This window comes from Epinephelus moara, chromosome 23, assembly GCF_006386435.1.
Source record: "Epinephelus moara isolate mb chromosome 23, YSFRI_EMoa_1.0, whole genome shotgun sequence".
In the NCBI taxonomy this organism is placed as follows: domain Eukaryota; kingdom Metazoa; phylum Chordata; class Actinopteri; order Perciformes; family Serranidae; genus Epinephelus; species Epinephelus moara.
Genome location: NC_065528.1, coordinates 6,213,234 through 6,223,716, shown reverse-complemented (window position 1 = coordinate 6,223,716; position 10,483 = coordinate 6,213,234). Strand labels below are relative to the sequence as shown.

At 44.1% G+C, this 10,483-nt stretch overlaps 2 long non-coding RNA genes across 2 annotated transcripts; one reads left to right on the top strand and one right to left on the bottom strand.

The window, feature by feature from the left end:
- Positions 1 to 5,706: 5,706 nt before the first annotated feature.
- Positions 5,707 to 6,727, top strand: LOC126384752 (uncharacterized). Its single transcript, XR_007569342.1, has 3 exons — positions 5,707 to 6,163; positions 6,274 to 6,348; positions 6,634 to 6,727. It is a non-coding gene; the product is annotated as an uncharacterized LOC126384752 (long non-coding RNA).
- Positions 6,728 to 8,154: 1,427 nt separating this feature from the next.
- LOC126384747 (uncharacterized) lies at positions 8,155 to 8,973 on the bottom strand. Its single transcript, XR_007569336.1, has 2 exons — positions 8,566 to 8,973; positions 8,155 to 8,313 (listed from the first exon to the last, which is right to left on the bottom strand). It is a non-coding gene; the product is annotated as an uncharacterized LOC126384747 (long non-coding RNA).
- Between the last annotated feature and the right edge of the window lie 1,510 nt (positions 8,974 to 10,483).

Here is a 10,483-nt window from a genome sequence, read left to right as displayed (position 1 = left end):
CACTCTAGTGTGTGTATGTGTCCCTATTGGGGCCTATCTGAATTTCTGTCTTTGAGAGATATTATTTTGTAATATAATTGAATTTTCTATCCATACATATAAATTTTAAATATATTAAAATGATAAGGCATCTTTGAGTAAGCTGCGAGTATCATTTAAGTAGGCTATGTCGTGGCCGGCCGAATGTCCTCTTTTTTGGAAGTCAAAATATGGTCACCCTAGTCCTGCACAAATCAATAACATCACACATGAGAAAGATGTTGTCCATGACAGTCCTGTCCTGTACACAGTAGGTCTGATCCGCATGCACAATGATATCCAAGACGCCTTTAAGCCTATTGGATAAGGCTCTAGAAAGCACCTTATAATCTGTACAAAGTAGAGCAACTGGCCTCCAGTTCTTGAGTAAGGCCAGATCTCCTTTCTTAGGCAGCAGAGAAAGCACTGCCCGTTGACAGGAGACAGGAAGTGTTCCCTCTTTGAAAGACTCCATCAGAACAGAATGAAAATCAGAACCAAGAGTATTACAGAAACGCTTAAAGAAGTCAGCGGAGAGGCCATCGATCCCTGGTGCCCGTCCTGATGACATCTGATTAACTGCGTCTGTCAGCCCCTCCAGAGTCAGATCAGAGTCCAGAGCCGCTTTCTCATCCAAGCTGAGTTGGGGAAGATTGTCCAAGAACTCCTCACGGCACTCTATGCTGCATGGCTCTGCCCCAAAGAGATCAGCATAAAAATCCATCGCATGGTGCCTCATCTCGCACGGGCTGGTGGTTACTCTGCCTCCTGGAAGCTTAAGGCAAGTCATTTGCTTCCTCTGTGCCACCGACCTCTCCAGGTTGAAATAGAAAGAAGTCGGAGCATCCGTGAGCCCTGACGAGAGCTCCCTTCACTCTCTCATTCAAGAAGGAACGTAACTCCTGCTTCTTCTCCCGTAGTAGGTCACCAGTAATGGGATCAGAGTCCCTCCGTAGCCCCTCCTCAATGTTCCTTATACTGGCTTCAAGTTGTTGGACTGTTGCCTTGATCTAAGCAGTGGAATGGGAGGTATATTGTTGACAGAAGACACAAATCTGTGCCTTCCCAACCTCCCACCACAGCTTCAAGGAACTAAACTCGTGCTTTTTGTTTTTCCACTGCTGCCAAAAAAGCTCAAAACTCTGACAGAAGGTCCCATCTTGGAGGAGCTTATTGTTAAATGACCAGCAAGACTTGACCCTTTCTCCTGGTGAAATGACTAAATCAATACTGACCAAATGATGATCAGTGAAGCCAACTGGATTGATGTGACAATAAACTAACCTGGAGCTGAGACTAGGAGAAATGTAGATCATATCTAATCTGGCTGCACTGACCCTGTTATTACTGACCCTCACCCATGTGTATTGTCTGGACTGTGCGTGTTTGACCCTCCATGTGTCGAAGAGATCCAGGTGTGTGATGATGGTGTTAAGGCTCTGAGCTGACTGTGGGTGGGGCTCCTCACCTATCCTGTCCACTGTGAAATCTATAGTGCAGTTAAAATTACCACCTAAGATCAACTGCTCCTGATGGTAATTCCTTAACTCGTTGTTCAGCAGGGTAAAAAGAACTACTCTTTCAGGGCCTTGATTAGGGGCATATACATTGATAAAACAGAAAACAGAGCCCTCTATTTCTGCCCTAACAATTAACAGCCGCCCCCAAGCGCCCAGCTGACCATCGCCCTCCTGCCACTCCCCCACAGCTGGGGTGATGGTGAAAGAGGGGAAGCTGTACTCACAGTCCTCACTCCACTGGTCACACAGAGCATGGTCCTCAGCGAAAGCTCTCAGATGTTGAGGCAGGGAAGCACAGACTTCCCTCACTACTGTTGATCAGCCTGATAGAGGTGTCTCTCGGAGCGTCCACAGATGTTGCCGTCATCTTCATCAGATGGCCCAGTTTGGTGCAACCAGCTCGACTGAGGTCAGCTTGCAGGCTGGCAGACTGCAGCTTTTGGGTCTGTATGAAACTGTTGAAGAACAAAGCTTCCTCAAACAACCACATGCCTGGAGTTTCATTGGTATCACGTGTGACGGTGAACATCTGCCAAGCCTGCAGTACAGAGCTGTAGAACGGTGTTAATCTACTGAGGTCAATATTTTCAGGTTGAAGAAGAAAAAGCTGTTTATCACAGCCCAACCGCCCAGCTCTCCTCAGCAGCAGTCGAGCCATGTCACACCAGCTTGGGACGCAGTCATATAACAGTTTCTGTGCAGTCTGGAGTCTGAAGGAGGCAATCTTCGACTGGATGTTGATCAGTCCCTGTCCCCCTTTAGCCCTCGCTTAACAGGGATTGGCCGACTCAGCCCTGCCCCCATCTTCACCAAACTATGAGCATCTTTATATAATAAACCAACCCAAGCTAGAAACCCATCACCAATGCCAAATGCCTTAAGTGTAGAAAACAAATAAGAGTGATCCACCTTTCTCCTGATATAACGAAACAACACCAAAACTGACTATATGATATTTACACAGATCAATTACATCACGAATGAGAAAAATGTTGTTCGTGATTGTCCTATCAGGAACACAGTAAGTTTGATAGTGATGTACGATCATCCCCAGGATGTCACTGAGTCTGTTTGATAAAGCTCTGGAAAGCACTTTGTAGCCTGTGCAAAGGAGGGCCACTGGCCTCCAGTGCTTGAGTAAGGCCAAATCTCCTTTCTTTGGCAGCAAGGAAAGCACTGTTCACTGGCAAGAGACAGTCCAACAAAACACGGTGTAAATCAGGTGCAATGATGCTCCAGAAGTGCTTATAAAAGTCAGTGGAGAGACCATCGATGCCCTGGTGCCTGACCTGATGCCATCTGGTTGACAGCAAACTGTCAACTCCTCCAGAGTCAGTTCACTGTCCAAAGCAACTTTCTCTTCCTGGCTGAGCTGTGGAAGCCCCTCCAGGAGCTCCTCGCAGCACTCCCTGCTGCACAGTTCTGCCCCAAAGAGGATGGAATAAAAGTCCATTGCATGGTCCCTCATTTCACCTGGACTGGTGGTGACTCTGCCTCCTGGCAACTCAAGGCAGGTCATCTGCTTCCTTTGTGCGCCGACCTCTCCAGGTTGAAAAAGAACAAGGTCGGGGCATCCATGTCTTTTAGCTGAAGGAAGCGAGACCTTACAAGAGCTCCCTTTGCCCTCTCCTGCAAGAGGGCGCTCAAAGCGGACCTCTTCTCCTGCAGCTGGTGACCCATAGTAGGATCCAAGTCCCCATGTAACCTCTCCTCAATGCTATTTATGCTTGCCTCAAGCTCCTGAAGTGCCAGCCTGATCCTAGCAGTTGAATGAGAGGTGTACTGTTGGCAAAAGACACGGATCTGTGCTTTACCCACCTCCCACCACAGCTGCAAAGAACTAAAGCTGGCTTTCTGGGTTTTCCAATGTTGCCAAAAACACTTGAAACTCTTGCAAAATGTACATTCCTGCAGCAGTTTGTTATTAAAGGACCAGTAAGACTTGACCCTGTCACTTGGCGAGATGTTCAAGTCCGCACTAACAAAATGATGGTCAGCAAAACCAACTGGGTATATGTTACTGTGAATGAATCTGGAGCTGAGGCTTTGAGAAATGTAAATCCTGTCTAACCTGGCAGCACTAACCCTGTTGTTGCTGACCCTCACCCATGTGTACTGTCTGGACTGTGGATGTTTGACCCTCCAAGTGTCTAAAAGATCAAGGTGTGTGATGATGTTATGAAGGATCTGAGCTGACTGAGGGTGGGGTTCCTCACTTGTCCTGTCTACCGTGAAATCTGTGGTACAGTTAAAATCTCCACCAATAATGAGCTGATCCTGCTGGTAATTTCTCAGCTCATTTTTTAACAGAGTGAAAAAAACTACTCTATCTGTACCTTGATTTGGGGCATATACATTAACAAAACAAAACAAAACAAAACAAAACAAAACACTGTACTATCTATTTCTACCCTTACAATAAGCAGACGCCCCTTCACCACTTCTACAGAAGATAAAATACTGGCATTTGCTGTTGTTTTGAACAGGACAGCTACTCCTGCACTAAAGTTAGTGCCATGGCTAAGGATGCATGGACCCTCCCACCATTAGCCCCAGTCTGTTTTATCTGCTGGATTAGAGTGAGTCTCTTTCAAAAACAACACATCAGTATTTTTTAATGTAGAGATTTCTGAGACTAAAGCCCTCTTATACCTGTCTCTCCTCCCATTAATGTTTAGAGACCCTGTTTTAAGACTACGCATAAAGAGGTCAGAGGAGAGAAAAAGAACAGAAAAGACAAGTATAGAAGAGTGAAAAGAGGAGAACACCATGTGATACATGATCATTTTACTTTCTGGTCCTTCTAACAGTTTTACCTTTTGTTGCTTTCCTCAAAGTTGTAATGTGTTTTTTGAGGCGAAAGCGCTTCTTTTCATCCAAAAGAACGAAACCAACCAACCTTTTCAGGACACCAACAGATCTGATGAATTTATCAGTGTCACTGAAATAGTCACTCACTTTTACAGATTTTTTAAAAGTTTCATCCAAAAAATGATTAATGTTCTCTAAGGAATAGAGATACTTTGGGAATAGATACTTTGTCTGACTCAGAGTCACAATCCATGTCATCTCCTTCCACTGATACCTGGCTACTGAACACACTCTGTCCTTCATCGTCATCCCACTGTGATTTCTATCTGCAGCACTTGCAGAGGTTGCTTCCTCAGAAGTTTTTACTGGTGCCTCAGTGCCCGCACACACAGAGTTGCTGAGGCTGTCTGCAGCCACAGAAACCTGCGGCCTCTCAGGCTGGCTCTCCTCCTCTACATCTAATACATTATTCTCGGACTGTGCAGTAATAACTCCGTCAGCGCCAACATTTTAATCCGCTGCCGCACCTCCGGCCACTTGCCCATCGGGCACTGTGCCGGGACCGCAGGGCCGGACTGCGACTCCAACCACCAACTCGGCCCGAACAGTGCCATCCACCGCATCAGTGGAATGAGCTGCCATCTGTTGCTTGTGTGGGCACTCGAGTTTATGTCCCACATCTCCACACTGAAAACACTTCATCTGTCCTGAGCTGGCATACACCATGTAAGACCCATCACTGTGTTTCACCTCCAGAGTTTGTGTAGGTGAGTCTAGGAACATAAACACCTTCCGCCTCAGAGACTGCACATGTTTCAGTTTAGCATCCCTACGTCCCAAATTCATAGTTTTAAACCCCCTGGCACCCAGCACAGTGATCCGCGTGGAGGGAGCTGACAGCGGGGAGACCTGCACAAACAAATCTCTGATAGACACTCCGCTCTGTATCAGCTGATGAGCGACAGGCTCGTCTTTAAGTAACACAACCACTGCTTTATTCATCCTCGATGCAAAGCATAGTTTATCGCGACCTACCTGTTCACCTGCAGCCAACAAAACTTCCTCCACAGTAACACTATTATCCGGCAGGACTATCCTCACTCCCTGCCGGATAGAGGGAGGTGGCGTCTCAGCGCAGAGCTGGCCCAAGGCATAAGCGAACTAAGCACCTACTTAGGGCCCCGTGCAGGTGGAAGGCCTAATAATGTCTTGGTAATGTTACGTTTGGTGTCAAGGAGATTTTGAAAAGTTTCCTCAAATTAGGAAAGTCCTTAATTATTGTTGATATTTTGTTCCCACTACGTTAGCCTATAATAGCAAATTAGCTAGCTAACATTAGTTCAAAACTAGAGAAATTTCTCTTTTAACTGGCAGGTTAGATAGCTTACTCTTCAAGCTAACGTTTTTGTGTTTGTATAATACGTTGAATAAGTTGATTCTCGGTGTATATATATATCTGGGTTGCTTTTTGGCATCAAAACAACATTTTTGATAACGTTTGATAGTGCATGCTTAATAACAACTAACATTAATTACAAATGCGGTGACGTTTGCTAGCAATCTGTTTTCACATTAATGAATTAACTTAGTTAACTTATAGTTTGAGATATGTTGTTTGCAATTGTTTGCTGCAGAGCATAGTAACTTGTGTGAGTAAATAAGATAGTAATTAATTCCTTTTTCATCAACTCCCTATTATGCTCATAAGTTATACGAAACTTCCCCAGGAGCACTGTTAAAGTATTTTGGGGGAGGCACTGACTCAGCCCAGGGGCAGTCCACCTCCTCAGGCTCGGCCAAGGCTAATGAATCAGGTGAGAGAAAAATTGTCACCATGTATATTTAATTTCTAGTCAAATTATCTTATTAAGATATACTAATATAAGATATAATCATATGACAAAGGACATGTTTTTCATCTTAGGTCCATCTCCATTCTCTGCTCCATCTGCTGTGCCCACTGTCTCCTCTGTGTCTGCTGCACCCTCAGCTCTACCTGGTAAGTTATCAACAAAAAAGCCTTTGTAATTGCTCGGTGTCCTGCAGAACATTCTGAGATGAATCATTTTTAATATAAGATATAATCATATGAAAAGGGACATGTTTTTAGACAAATGCATATTATTTCAAAACTTCTCAAGCAATTTTCAGTTGTTCCACTGGTAGATTGTTTTCTTATTACAAGCTATAGCTGTACTATTTTACTTAGAACATAAGCAGCATAATTTTCAAGTGTAATATGACATCTAACATGACTAGCTTTTGTGGTTGTTTTTCATTTTAGGTCCATCTCCATCCTTTGCTCCATCCACTGTGCCCACTGTTCCCTCTGTGTTGCAGTTTATTTAAAACAAAAATAATAAAGCAGATTGTGTTTACAGTAAATGATTGGTTTATTTTGTTACTTTTAGTTGGCCTAGATGACATTTGGTATCCCACTAAGTACTATATCACTTTGAATATTAAGTGTAAATCAACCCCAGGCTGCTCTTGTAGCTGAATTTGCTACCATTTCAGATTAAAAACCATAAATGGGTAAAACATGCCAGGCTCTTTGAGGTTTTATGTATTGATTCTCTGTGTGGCCAGTAGGGGGAGTTGCTGACTTTGCCAAATATTAATTGAAAGCTTTTTCAGCAAGTTTGCAAATCTGTTGTCTGCTTCCATGGCCTTAATCACTGTGGATTACAATCTAACTGCAACAAAAAGTTCTCACTTATAGTTTTACAAGTGCATCCGTAATGACAGAGTAGAACATGAAATAACTTATAGTAGGTGTGTGAATAATCAATAATCAGTATTATTGGCAGTAATAGAGGGCCCCAAAATCAAATTTTGCTTAGGGTCCCACGGAGGCTTGGGTCAGCCCTGAGTTTCCTCCATTTTGTTTTGCTATTGAAGCAGCTAATGTGCTAAAAGTTAGCATTATGGAGAAGTCCAATATTCCTCTTAATGGCCCTCATTTATCAAACGAGCGTAGAAACAGGTGCAGATCTGAGCGCAGGATTCATCATACGATAGGACACACGTGTGATTTATGAAACGTTCGTATCTGACCAGTCCCAGCGTACGAATGATCAGGCCTTGATAAATGCGGTGGCTGAAATCGATCGTCATTAGCATGTCACGCCCTTAAATATTCATGGTTCAGAGGCCTCCCCCTGTGAGGTCGCAACATGGAGGGGAGTAATATTGCAAAGAAGAGAAACTTTTCTGAGCTGGAAATCGACACCCTCAAGTCTGAGGTGGAGGTAAATAAAGATGTGCTTTTTGGAAGTTTAAAAACTGGCATTAAAGGAGCCCATGAAAACGCTGTCTGGAAAAAGATCACGGAGGCAGTCAACAGCGTTGCCGTTGACAAACAGACTCCGGCTGAGGTTTGAATAAAATTCTCAATAAGTAGCCTATAATCTAATGATGATAATTAAAAAAAAAAAAAATCTTTTATTCATCCATAGCTTTATAGCCAATGCCTGGTAGTTGATCAAGTCACAATTCTTTACGTTTAGGTCAAGAAAAAGTGGTCAGACTTAAAGCTGGCAACAACAAGCCCTTAGGCGCAGCAACACGTAGACTGGAGGAGGCCAACCAGACCCCAGCCTGACCCTGACGGGGGCCGTGGAAAGAATCTCCTCACTAATCAGGTCAGAATCTATCTCTGGCTTAAGTGGTGGTGGTGGAGACACAGGCGAACGTGCGTCGGAGCCGGAGCAGAACAGTAACTAACAGCCCTCCTTTTACTTGCATTAGTTAATTTAACCTGACAGTACACTACTGTCCAAACAAATAGGCTTACACGTGTTACACAGGTACACATTTTTATTGTTTTGTTTAAATGCTGTTTCAGAGCCAGGCACCAGCTGCATGGCGTCCAGGTCCTCTCCCCAGAGCGGTCCCACCGAGCCAGGCAGACGAGCGTGTGCCCTCCGCCTCCCGTGCTTGGCCAGTCATCACGGCAGAGGTCCTGGAAAGGCAGACAGAAATATGCCATTTATTGGCTTCAGTTAGCACGCCCGAGACAATTAATAACACGCTAAAATAAATTGACTAGAATCTAAAAAACCCCAAAAAAAACTGAATAAAATGTTTAAATGACTAAACGTTGTCCATTGTCTGTATTGAATATCCCTATACCCTTATAGGCTATACTTGCATTACATTACTGATTAAATAGGCCTACTGTAGAGCACTTACACAACTTTAAAGTATACTTTACATTTTAGAAGCGATGAATGAGGTCCTGTCTCCTCCGTATAGCCCCCAGTGGAGGCTGTGCTGGCCACGGTTCCCTGGGCATTGGTTCATCTGGCTGCGCCGGCACATCAAACGGCACTCCACTGTCTAAAGCAATATTGTGCAAAACTGCACAGGCCAAAATGATGTCGCACACCTTTTCTGGGGTATACAGCAGCGTTCCTCCCGCTGGTCCAAGACAGAGCCACCTGCGCTTGAGGAACCCGAAGCAGCGCTCCACCGTGACCCGTGTGCGTGTGTGCGCACTGTTAAACCTGCGCTCCTGCTCTGTGGCAGGGTTTGCCAGGGGGGTTATAAGGTATTGAGGGGATAACCTTTGTCACATAGAATAAGAACCATACCAAAATGTTGTCATTTAATAGCCTACTTATCGAGGTGACACCGGCCCTGCAGTGCGCCGTCCTATAGCCGTGCGCCCACGCTACTGTTATGGAATATAAATGAGTCGTGTCCCCGTGATCTTGCTGTGCTGCACCGCAAATCCACACTGACTCAAACTTGCGTACACGAGCTGAGACCTGACGTGAGATTTGATCGTACCCTACGCTCACGTCCAAATTGATAAATGCCAAAGTTGGCGTGGAAATGAGCATACACCCATTATTCTGGCGTACGTTCGTTTGATAAATGAGGGCCATTATGTGGAAATGATAACCTTTAATACACATAACGTTATTCATCCCTACAATGGTAAATACTTTCTCCCTAACCTGACATGAAGTGTGCACTCTGTCCAGTTGGTAAGCGATTAAAGTTTAGTTTTGAGCCATGACGCCTTCTTTCCTGGCACCCAATAACATAACAAGATGACATTTTAAGACTCCTGTGTAGCCTACAGCCCTGTGGTGGCAAGTCATGTTTTGCTCCCAGCTAATAAAATGATGTCATTGTGATGTTGGCACTACAAGAGTCTATTGGACAACTGCAGCAAACTTCAGCTGCTGTAGCACCTGCACAGGCTGCCAATGGTCACGCATTGACTGGGAGACTTGTAATTGACAATTTTCACATGTTGGACACCACACGTCCATATTTTCACACAGAGAAAAATCAATATGTGTAACCACTGATATGATTGCGATGTGCAGTGAGAGAGGCAGGCAAAGCACTCCTGCATTTAGGAGAGGTCAGCCTATTATCAGCACAATGTACCTAAATTTACTTAAAGTTTGTTCAAGATGGGCCTTTTAATTCCTAAATAATGCTGAATAGTTTCATTAATGGCTACTTTTTAATGTACCCCGAAAGCTGCATTTTCCTACAATGCACCTTGGACATGGAACAAACTTCAAAAAGATCTAAAATTAGAAACACCTATATTCACTGAAGAATTTAAGGGCATCATGTAGAATGTGGTGATAGGGACATGTTTTTCTTGAGAGACCAATATGTTTGAATAGCTGTTGTTTTATTGTAGATTTTATGTTGTATTTGTTTGTAAAACTGTTTGAGCCCTTTTAATTTGGGGCCTAATAGTAAAGTCCACCCCTGGTTATTAGGGGCCGGGCAGCCTAAGCTGCCAGGACCCTATTGTTTTGCTGCATGTTCTTCTTCTTCTTCCTCATTCCGAGGAAATCATACTTCCCATGTGCGAAAAATCACCAAACTTTGCATAAAGGTCCAGTCCCATGCCAGACTGCCTCAGCTGCAAAAACAGGCCAATAGTCCTGATGGTGGCGCTACAGCAAGCCCCTAAAGTTCAAAATTTTTAAAATTCACAACAAATCAACCATATGTGCTACAGATTTGCAACTTTAACCAAAATGTAGCCCCAATACTGAAGAAACTTTTGTACATTTAAACCTATTGCAAATTATGAAGTCCATCACTCTGTTTTTTTCAAAAACTGTAAAACTTATTAAACCTATCTCCTCCCACAA